General features: G+C 43.2%; 1 long non-coding RNA gene across 1 annotated transcript in view; it reads right to left on the reverse strand.

Moving 5' to 3' along the window:
- Window positions 1-200: 200 nt before the first annotated feature.
- The window catches only part of LOC110741750, a 61,882-nt gene continuing 50,075 nt past the window's right edge, over window positions 201-12,007 (reverse strand). The window contains exons 3-4 of the long non-coding RNA XR_002518569.2: window positions 2,067-2,180; window positions 201-283 (exon numbers count right to left, since the gene is read on the reverse strand). This is a non-coding gene — a long non-coding RNA (uncharacterized LOC110741750). The remainder of the gene's footprint in view (window positions 284-2,066; window positions 2,181-12,007) is intronic.

Below are 12,007 nucleotides of genomic sequence, written 5' to 3' on the forward strand. Positions count from 1 at the left end.
ATACAATGTTTGCAAGGCTTGAATGGAATGTCCATTTCCAAGTAGTATGGCTTTCTCATGCGTCACTGGAAGGAATTATTCATAAATGAACTCTCAGGAAATGGTATGGTTCATCCACCATAAGGAGTTACTGAATATCAACCAGTTAAATCTTGGAGTCTGTTCCATCCAAGGACAATCATTTTTGGTTTGTTGTGTTTTTGTTGTAGATCAAACCTTTTATCCAATCTTCTGTTGGCTGGTATGTGCTCACAACTCACCATCCATCCAAGGCAGATAAATACTTTGGAACATAAGAAAAACATATTTAGTTTATTTGCATCCTCTTTTTAAATGACTTTTTTCATGAACTATAAACATTCAGATTAATAAAGTAAAGATTTTAAATGGAGATGTACAATTAAGAAAGAGAAAACTAATTTCCAGACACCATAAGAGGCAAAGCAGTAGCTGGGATTAAATATAAAACTTGACTGAGACTATGGTAGTCATAGAAAGAGATTAAGAAAGGGAAAAGAAACAAAAAGGAAGAAAGAAAAAGACAGAAGGATTGATATGGAATAATTCTCATTATCTAAGAGGAGGAGGTCTTAAGTGATATAAGGTTCTCTATATCAACCTCACAGTGAACAAAAAAGTTGAATTCATAAGGTTAGTTCTCATGAATTTTTTGATAAAAGCCAACCCCCCTACACAGAAACATAAATATAGTAAAGGCATTTATTTGAGATTGTAAGGTAATGAGGTTCAAGTTTATAGATAGTAGGTAGTCCAGGCTAATCTGACAATAAAAGTTAAAATATTTAGAGGTATAGATAGATATCATGTTTCTCAGACTCTTAACTAAATGCTTAATAAATATAATAACTTCAGCTAGGTATGACTTGAGAGTTGAAGTTAGACTTCCAGGAAGCTGTTCTATTTTGCTAATTAAAGACAAATGTATATGCTTGGGAAAATAGATAAATGAGTGGAAGGACATGTGTTATAGCAACAAAGGAACCTACCAATAATCTGATGTGGAAGGAAATCATGCTTCTTCTAAATACAGGTGACCTGCTAGGATCTGTGCTTAATGAAAACTCCAAAATTTGCTAGAATGGCATGAATATTTCAAGTTGAGCCATCACAGCTTGGGCAAAACATTTTTAAGACTTGTGTGGAATGTCTACTTCCAAGTAGCATGAGTTCCTCATGGGCCACTGTAATGAATTAGACTTAAATGAACTCTCAGGAAATTGTATGATTCATCCACCATAAAGAATTATTGGATATCAAGCAATTAAATCTTGGAATCTGTCCCATACAAGGACAATAATTTTTGTTTTGTTGTAGTTAGTGTTTAGCTCTTTTTCCTGGTTAGTGTAATAAAACCATGCTGTCTGCATGTACACTTGGGCTGTCCACTTAAAATTGGGACCTGATACTTCTAAAAAACTGTTCTTGCCTTGCTGATTTTGGCAGTGGAGTTAGAATGCAAATTTTGTAGCTCTCTCTGGGAACCTACATGGAATTCTTTTACGGCTTAATTCACGACCAGTGAATAGGAGGGATGCATTCTTCCTATTAGCTAGACTTGTGAAATATTTTTAAAGGATGTTTTGATTGATTGGTTGCTTCATTGTGTTAACTGGGTGGCACCTCTCCAGAAACAGTAGGTTCTAAGCATCTTTTACATAAAAATCACAACAGGTCACTCTGCAGTCAAAAATCTTTCATGCCAGACGTAGTGGTTCATGCCTGTAATCCAAGCACTTGGGGAAGTGGAGGCGAGTGGATCACTTGAGACCAGGAGTTTGAGACCAGTCTGGCAAACATGGTAAACCCCCTCTCTGTTAAAAATACAAAAATTAGCCAGGTGTGATGGCGCATGCCTGTAATAGCAGCTGCTTGGGAGGCTGAGGCACAAGAATCGATTGAACCCCGAAGGCAGAGGTTGCAGTGAGCCTACATTATACCATTGTACTACACCTGGGCACAGATTGAGACTCTATCTCAAAAAGAAATATGTATGTGTGTGTGTGTGTGTGTGTGTGTGTGTGTGTGTGTGTATTTCATATCCTTACCTCACTCTTAGGTGAAATCTAAAGTCTTCAACATGATCCATTAGGCCTATGTGATCTGGTTCTGCCTCAGTCTCCAGCCACCCACCTTTGCTATACAGGTTGAGGATCCTTAACCTTAAAATACAAAATACAAAATGCTTCAAAATTCAAAACTTTTTGAATGCTGACAAGATACCATAAATAGAAAATTCCACACTTGACCTTATATGATGGGTTGCAGTCAAAACACAGTCAAAAGTTTGTTTCATGCACAAAATTATTTAAAATATTGTATAAAATTACCTTCAGTCTGTGTGTATATGGTATACTTGGAACATAAATGAATTTTGTGTTTAGACTTACTATGGATATGCAAATATTCCAAAATTCAAAAATCCCAAATTTGAAACACTTCTGGTCCCATTTTGGACAAGGGATAATCAACCTGTACTAGACTTTCTTATCTGCTTTTCCACCACGAGGCTTTTACCCCAACTATTCCTGCTGTCTGAAATGTTCAACATCTGGATAGTTCTTTCTTGTCTTCTATGTCTCAAGTTAAATGTTCCTTCCTAACCCCCTCCAATCCCAAATTAGATTCTCTAAATATGCTCTGTTACAGTGCCCTGCACATTTTCTTTGTAGTATCTACCGCTATTTTCAATTATGGCATTTATTTGAATAATTATAGCTTATCAGTGAAAGACAAGTTCCAGGATTTCAGAGACCTGTTTGTTCTGCTCAATGCCGAATGCTCAGGTGACAGGAATTTAGCATCTCCTGAATGGATGGAGGTTTATAGTGTCAGGGCATTGGCTTTCCTGATTTTGGTCGGTCCAGTAGGCATTGTGCTTAAAATATTGTTCTGTTTTATTTTGTTTTATGGAGTAGGTTCTCTTTCCCCCCAATACAGAGTCTCGCTCTGTCGCCCAGGCTGGAGTGCAGTAGTGCAATCTCGGCTCACTGCAACCTCTGCCTCCCGGTTTCAAGTGATTCTCCTACCTCAGTCTTCTGAGTAGCTGGGACTACAGGCACATGCCACCAAGCCTGGCTAATTTTTTGTATTTTTAGTAGAGACAGAGTTTCACTGTGTTAGCCAGGATGGTCTCAATCTCCTGACCTCGTGATCTGCCTGCCTTGGCCTCCCAAAGTGCTAAGATTACAGGTGTGAGCCACTGTGCCTGGCATCAGTTTAAGACAAATGGGATAGCAGACATTCTTTCCTTTCCGGCACTCCCTCTACCATGCCATCATGGGGAAACATCTTCTTCCATGGACAGTGGGAAAGGGTGCTCACTCTGCAGAGAGGACAGATGGGAGCCCAGGTGCATGATCCAGGGCAGCATCTTAGCTCAGAGGAGGGGTTGAGCTGTTATGGAAGGCCAGGTAGAGTCAGGACCCAGTCACCAAAAACCTGTATCATCTGGGTGCCACCCATGCCAGAAGCAGTTAGCAGTAGCCACCTGCCCTTTCTCCCTTGGGGCAGCTATGGGCTGACACCTGAATTCTCCCTAGAGCCTCTAGACCTGAGGCCACCCTCAAGAGCAGTGTCCTCTGAGGGGAAGAAGTGACCAAATGGTACAGAAGCCTGGTAATGGCCTGTAATCAGTTTTTACACTAAAGGAAAAAGTAGTTTAACCTAAGGTCTTCCTACTTCTTCATCCACCAAGGCTGAAAAAGTAAATATTATTTTATTATGGGTTTAAGTTGACCTAGAAGAAAGGAGAACCGAAAACACTGTATCCTTGTGGGAGATATTGTATGCCAAGAGGAGCCAGGGCAGGTGGTGTAGTAAGAGCACAGGGCCAAAGAGTCAGGAGGTTTGAGTTTGAGTCTTTGGTTCAGGCCTCATCAGCTTAGTCACTTCCCCACTCTGGGGTCCTCGATTTCCTCATTTTGAAATGAGGGGCCTGAGTGAGATAACAACTAAGATCCCTGCTGAGTTAACACAATGTTATTTTAGAAGAGAGAAAGAAGGGATGGAAGGAGAAAAAAAAATGGAGGAAAGAAGGAATGAAGAAAATCAGATGGAAGGAAGGTGGGATAACTTCTAATATCAGAAAGTAGGGTAGTCGAATAGAATTAATTTAACTGTAAGTGACAGGAAACCCTAAGTAATAGGGACAAGCAAGTTTGAGGCTTATTTTTCTTTCACATGGAAGTCTAGAGATTGGCTAAAAGGGAGGGTCAGGGACCCAAGTTACTTCTATCTTGTTACTCTGCCCAGCATGGCTTCCATTGCCAAGTTTGTATCATGATCCAAGCTGTTGGCCAGCCATCTACTTCCACTCCATTGATGAGAACTTAGTCTTATGGCCACGCTGGCCTGCAAGGGGATCTATCATATGTAGTTTTTGTTCTGGTTAGCCATGGGGCTCCTGCTAAGGAGTAGGAGGAAGACAGATATTAGGGGATGTATAACAGGCCCTGCTAGAGTGGGCTTCCCAGGAAGGGTCAATTAGGGAGATGTCCAAAAATTGTAGAGCAGAATATCGGTACTGTAAATGGAATCAAGATCATTTAGAATCTGCCTGTTTAATAGTTTGGGCAAAATATAGGGCAAATGGAGCAATTAGCTTACTCCACATCTCAGGGAAAGGGAGAGGCTTTGGTTTTGTACAGAAGGGAAGTCATGGTCAACAAAGGAAGAGAAAACAGACTCTTAGTGTCTTCTGTAGACTTAGGAGGCAGGACAACATAAAAGAGTATGCAAGGAAGGAAAAAAAATTAAATAAAAATAAAATGAATGGATGAACAAGATTCCCACTGTCCCTACTTACTATCCAGTTAAACTTTTTTTTAGTTAAAAAAAAGACTATGCAAGGAAACAATGAACTTTGGCCCTTTAACAGAAAGAATCCAGAATCAAAAAACTTTAAACAAGACTGAGGGAAAATTAAAGTAGCCAAAGCAACACTCCAACTAAGCCAGATGCCTAGAATTTGCTTTCTTATTGTAGCCTATACCTAAGATTCCTTGTGTTATCATTTCTGTGTCTGAGGTTGCTGGAGAGTCACAGAAGAGGAGAAGGAGGCTAGAAAAACTAAGGCCTTTAGTCTCATGGTTGTAGCCCAAAGAGGGCATCCCTGCCTTCCTTCCCTACCTTCCACAAGCTGTGAAAAAGAGTGGAGGAGCTGGTGCCCAGAAAGCTAGGAGATGACAAGTGAACTTGCAGCAGGGAAGAGAGGGCCTGACACCCCACCACGTGCTCATCTGTTAGGAAGCTTTGGCTCCCTTACATATACTTCTGCATTAGGAGGGAGACACCCAAACCAACACCCCAGGCAGAGGAAAGAGAGTAAAGCCACTTGAGAGAGGCCCATCTTCACCATTCAACTGTGTCTTCTGACCATGGTCACATCCTCACCCTCCTCTCTCAGTCCTTTATAACTTCAGAGAGGAAATCGCACAGAAAAAAAAAAAAAAGACAAAGACAGGTAAATATGTTAGTTAAGGTATGTGAGCTGCTGTAACAGCATAACACAATAAAAGTTTGTTTCTGTCCCACCAGTCTAATGCGTGGGAAGGATGGGGGAATCCAGGGAGCCATAGCTCTGCCATCTTCAACACATGACTGCCAGCGTTGCCCTGAGCATCGGCATCCCACAGGCAGATGGGGAAAGAGCTTGTGAGGTTGCAAGTGGGAGGCTTTTATCACAAACCTGGAGGTGGCACACATCACTTCTGCTCAGATTCCACGGGTCAGAACTCAAGTGTGTGACCACATTTAACTCAAGGGAGACTAGAAGCTGTGAAATACATGTTTGCCCAGGAAGAAGAGGGAATGAGTTTGTGATCAGTCAGCAGCTTCAGCCTTAGTGGACATGAGAGGGCAGGTAGAAAATTCGGGAGTGATCTGTACCCATGGGGTAGTGAGGGTGCAAATCTAATTTTGCCTAAAAAAAGTATTTCAGACCACAGACTCAATTAGAAAATAGAAGGTTAGACTGGTTAGTCCTCCTTCACAAATCTTTGCTTTGTTTCCCTTAGTCCCTTGCATCATGACCCCAGTGTTCAGCTCAGATCCGATTATCTCAGAGAGTTAGTGCACTGTGATAAACAGCCAGAGTCTTAGGGTTGCTAAGAATGCCAGTAATTATCAGGCACATCTAAAAGATTTGTGAAAACCTCTGTACAGTTGCTGCTAATACTTGAATACTTTCTGCTTGAATACTTTCTATCCTGGAGAACTTTTTATCTTAAAAGACAACCTAAGCCATTAATTTACTAATTAAATGTTTTTGTTTTGAATGCATACCCTCCACCAGGCACTGGGAATACAAGGTCACAAAAACCTAGATCCAGTTCTTAAGAATATCACAGTTTTGTACAATTTCTCTACTGTTTATGTTTATTACATTGGGCCACAGTTCTGCTTCTGCTGATGGTACTTCTCATTACGCTCCATTGCAGAGGTTGCCCAGGTATCTGAGTGAATTGCAAGCACAATACAGTAATCCTCTCTCAGACCCCAATCAACCTCACCCTAATTACCCCTAGAATCACCCTAATTATCCCTAGAAAAGTCAATCCTGGCTCCCATGCGACATTTGAAAATTGCCTACATGGCATTTTCCAAACCCTCTTATCCTCAGAGGACTTTTTGGAATCAGTCATTTGTCTAGTTACCAAATTACTTCTCCTCTGCCTTTCCAGTTTGGTTTTCTAAATTCTGCCTCTGGGTCCATTTCAAAACCTGTAATTGGATCATTCAGGGGCTGAGCCTGCTGCGAAATGTCTCAGTGCCCTTGTTCATATTCATCTTGGAAAATCCACCCATCAGAACTCATTTTATGTGGCAAGATATGCCCATGCTTTTCATTTCAAAACCACTGCAGGGGCTGCATCTGAAGAATGGCCACCCATCTCACAGCCACCTCCCACTTTGTGTTGCTAATTAAAAATATAATCTGTGCCTGGAAACTACGGGGGCTTTCAAAATTGTTTTAGAAGATATTCTAATGATGAGTTGCAAACCCTCAGGATCCTCTTCCCTGACTCCCTACGTCCCACTCCCTCACTTTAGCTCAGCCTGCAGATGATCTTCCAATCTTTGCTCTTGGCACTGCCACTAGGAATTCTTCCCTGTTCAGTCTACCAAACTCTGCTTTAAAGTTGGCATTTGCGGATTGGTAAGCAAAAGTTATTCCTAAATGTCCCTATTTCAACATTTAGGCAAAGCCCAGTATGGTTTTTAAACTCTACTTACTTCCTTCTACTGGGCTGTTCCTGTTGTAAGTGGCCCTGAAAGGTTTTAATGACATGAGGAAACCAGCAGGAGCACCAGCAAGTGACAGATGCCCCTGGGCACCTGGTGTGCAATATCCCACTTAGTCCTCCCCACCATCCTGTGAGGCTGGCTCTGTCGTCCCAAGGCTGCATGTGAGGAAGTGAAGCAGAAACAGGTCAAGTAACTTGTTTGATGTCACCAAGCTGGCAAGTGGAATTCAAATTCACATAGGCCTGACTCCAAAGCCAGAGCTCTTTCTACCACTCCAGTGAACTAACATCCTTATTTGAAGGTTGGAACTAGTAAGGCATATAATCAGGGACAAGGCAATTAAGCACCTCTGAACCTGGGGTTTCTTCACAAATGAAGGTGGACTAGATGAGTGCTAAGGTCCCTCTCCCTAAAATTCTCTCTTTCTATTGATCTAGGGCTAGTGGACTCTGGAGGGAGAACTCACACCAATCTCAAGCAACAGCAGCAGGTGTAGTATCAACAATAAACATTTATTTAGTGCCCATGCTACATAAGACAAATTATAGCTTTATTTTAATTATTCTAACAAGTCTGTAAAAGCCTGATTATTATCCTCCTCTTTATAGATGAGGCGACCAGGGCTCAGAGAAGTTCAGAAACATACCCAAAGTCACACAGTTAATAAGAAGCAAACCCAGGAATGTCTGACTTTTAAGTCCACACTCCTGTGTCCACCACTATATATTTGTAGGGAAGGTGGGGAGAGGATGGAGAGCAGGTATTGTAAGATATGGTCATTTAAGGCCAGAGAATTACCTTACAGAGTGGTCACCTGGCAGAGTGGTCAGAGGTAAGTCAGTTGAGATGAGAAGAGGTGCTTAGAACAGGTAATTAAAGCCCTGTTCTAGTCTCTCTCACTAGACTTTACTCCCAACCATAGGCAGATGTGCTACTTATTTCCACACATGGAGTCCTGCCCTGGAGGAAGCTTTGCCTAAGAGAGCTTGGCTTGGCATCCAGTCTTGCTCATGGAGACCGCTATCTTCTAAGTCAATAAACCTTTTGTGCACCACCCCACAAGCCCCCACCATCTCATACTTGTCTTGCCTCTCCGGACTTTAGCCTAGGTGACTTACAGAAATGCCAGACTTCCAGCCCAAGCCCTATCATGCACAGCACTTTTCTGGGGCTGCTTCAAGTCTTGGTGTATACTAGATAAGGCTTGCTGGAGTATGATATCATCCGCTGTAATGGAAAGGAACAATCAGTGGTGAAAAAAAAAATGAGGCTTGAAAAATAAACAAGGGTCCATGCCTGGTTATTCCAAGGTCAAGCTGGGTTTGCAAAGCAGATGCCCAGCCTGATGGAGCACAAGCATGGGCTTTGGAACCAGATAGATCTGGATAAGATATGGCTAGCCCCCATTTCTGGCTTCAACTTAGAGTGTCAGTCAGTAAAATGAGGATGACTGGAACCTTGTAGGGTGGTTGTAAACATGGAAAACATGCACGATGCTTTAAGCACTTTGGAGAGACGGAGAGGAGGCAAGTCCTGTTACCATTAGTGTTAAGGAAATAGCATGAAAAAGCCTTTTCCCTGCTTTGAGTGCTCAAGCAAGGATCACCATTTTTCACACTGTTTTGCTTCTCCAGAAACTGGGATGTGGCTATTTGATGAGTAACACCAACAATACCCACTGAACACTAATGTTCAGAAGGTAGCCAGTCTCTGGAATTGAAAACCAGCTCCTGGAGGCTGCTGGAACACACCACTCAGAGCCTTAATGAAGGGGTCTTACAGCTTTTTAAAATTTTTATTTATTTATTGTTTATTATTATTATTATTTTTTAGAGATGGAGTCTTGCTCTGTCTCTCAGGCTGGAGTGCAGTGGCACCATCTCGGCTCACTGCAAGTTCTGCCTCCTGGGTTCACGCCGTTCTCCTGCCTCAGCCTCCCGAGTAGCTGGGACTACAGGTGCCCACCACCACGCCTGGCTAATTTTTTGTATTTTTAGTGGAGATGGGGTTTCATGGTGTTAGCCAGGATGGTCTCGATCTCCTGACCTTGTGATCCGCCCGCCTCAGGCTCCCAAAGTGCTGGGATTACAGGCATGAGCCACCGCGCCCGGCCAGGGGTCTTACAGCTTTTTACATACGGAATTTTCAAAACTCACCTTTTTTCACTTCAAAATAGAGGTGTGATAACTGCCTGAATGTGATTATTATATAAGAAAATGAAGGAATATAGGCTAAAACCAGTAAAGAGGAAGGACAGGTCAGACATAGTAAAAATATGTCATCTGCGAAGCAGGGCAGGTCGAGAAATGTGGGAGGGACGTCCGGGATGGTAAATAGTCCCCTCATCATGCAGGCAGCCCTATGTCCTGGTTAATGTCTTTGTCCTGGAATTGTTTTCAAGAGCACTGCCTTTAATTCTTAGAGCCGTCCCAGTGTGGATGATAAAGTCTTGGGTCACCTAGACATACAGAATATAGAGCAATATAGAATATCACTCGCACATTTATGTGGGAGGGGCAAGCTATATATGCTCTTTGGGCTACAAAGCCCCAAGTTACCCCAGGCAGATGGACACTCAGGTAAGGAACTTCCATAGCTGTGCTGTCTGAGCCAGGGCATCTTCCTCATATTTCTACTAAACCCCTCTGATTGTCACATAGGCTCATTTGCTGACTGGTGAAATGGAAGTGGATACAGAGGAGAAAACAGAAGGGTGTGGGGCAAGGGAGGAGGGATGGGATAAGCTTGAGGAGTCATAGGATCATCAGTCAACTATTCCATGCTATGGTATCAAATGGGGAAATGGACTCAATGACTGTGCTTGTCTGCTGTGGTTCAGTTTGTCTTTTTGGAAGGCAAAGGGATTGCTTAGAGCATGGCGCCATTAGTCAGTGGCCTGGCTTGGCCTAAGTCAGTGTCTCCTTACTTTACCCTTTGTGTTCTGAGATTCCTAGGAAGGATCCTAAAGAGCTCACCAGTTTCTGACCATTCTGAGGCTCGAACGTGGGTTTTTGGTATTTGTCCCAGTCCCATCAGAAGTGAATATGTGTATACATGTGTCCGGTGGGCCTCGTGGATGTGCCTTGCTGATCCAGGATGAGCACAGAGGCCTCCCAGTCTCCATGCCCCACCCTGCTAGGCCCCTGTGTTCTATTTTAACAGCTCCAGGGTAGCCTGATTTGAGGTCCTTCCATCCCGTCCCCTCCTTGTTTACTGGAACATTGGGTCACCGCAGTGCAGCTGGAATGCAATCTCTGGGCAATTCAGTAAGGCCGAGGCGGGCCCTGCAAGGCGTCATGTCATTGCGTTGTTTTTCCTCCCCTCCCACTGAGTTTTCTTGGAAGTTCTGAGCCAGGCTCAGTGTGTATCTCCAAAGATGCATTCCAAATTCCCAGCTGCTTGCAACTCAGCAAGTCTCACTGCCTCTCCTTTTAAAACCCAGGCACCCTGAAAGGTTAGAGATTTTAAAAAGCCCACACATAAGCAGAGGGGGAGTGAAGCACTATATGGGGCCCGGAATGGGGATGTCAAGCCTCTTGTGGTTTGTAACTGCCCACTGTCACATAGCATTCAACCATGATTTCCTCTCTTAAAAGCAAAGAGGAAAACAATCTCTGTGTAAGATGTTTTTGTGGCTTCATTGAAAAGAAAGAGGGGCAAGCTTGTCCCCAGTCTGTGCATCAGGCCCAGCTGAAGGGCCTGGAGGTGGCTGTGCTGCCCTTTTCCTCCCTGAGCACAGATCTTGCCTCATTCTCCACCATCCTGAACTCTGGTGATCTATCTCTGTCCATCTCCCTATTTCCTACCAGCTTCCCTGCCCCTATACTTTTTTCCCTTTCGTCTTTGTCTCTCCATTATGATTGCTTCCTTCCTTCCTGGACTAGAGGAAATAATGGAGGGCAGGGGAGAAATAGCCAAACACATCAACTATTTCACATTTATTTTTATCAAGAGTGAAAAAGGCACTGTGCTTTTCTTAGATTTGTTCTTGCTGTTGAGTGATATATTGATAACTTAGGGATGAACCTTGGGATCTCAATGGGTGATCATCCCCTGACCTACAGCATCAACAGCCTCGGAACTTGCTAGAAATGCACATTCCCCAGCCCCACCTCAGACCTCTTGGGGGTAAGGCACAGAATCGGAGTTTTAACAAGTCCTTCAGGTGATTCTGCTGTGCATAAAAGTTTGAGAACTCCTGGTGTAGATGATTCTCCAAGGGGCTGGGCGTGAAAGGAGGTGTTGAGGTTTCTTTCTGCCCTCTGGATGTGAGGAGGATGGGGTCTGTCGTATACTGGTTTGGCCTGGCTCACACACCTTGCCTTTCAAACTGGGGCAGGGGTGAGAGTGACAGTAAGGAGAGCAAGGACTGGGAGGGAGTTAATTATAGCTCTGCTGGTGTTCCTTGTGAGCTGGATTCATGAGCCACCCTCTGGTCAGGGATCTGCAGCTTTCTGATCTTCATATTGTGTTCAGTCTCCCTCGGAAAGCATGCGAACACCTGACACATGTTATGTAATGATGTGGATTCCATCACTCTGCTTCTCATCTGACCTTCGGCAACTAAGCTGACCACTGGTTGTAGATGGAAGTTGTGAAATCTATTGTTTATTTCTTTTCTTTTCTTGAACTAAAGCAAATAACTAAAAATAGGCTCTTTACCTTGTCAATTCTGTTCCTATCTTCAGAAAGACTTTTAAAAAGAGCTCCAAAGATTATGAAGAGTGTTGGGATTATGAAT

The sequence above is a fragment of the Papio anubis genome, chromosome 1 (assembly GCF_008728515.1).
Source record: "Papio anubis isolate 15944 chromosome 1, Panubis1.0, whole genome shotgun sequence".
NCBI lineage: Eukaryota > Metazoa > Chordata > Mammalia > Primates > Cercopithecidae > Papio > Papio anubis.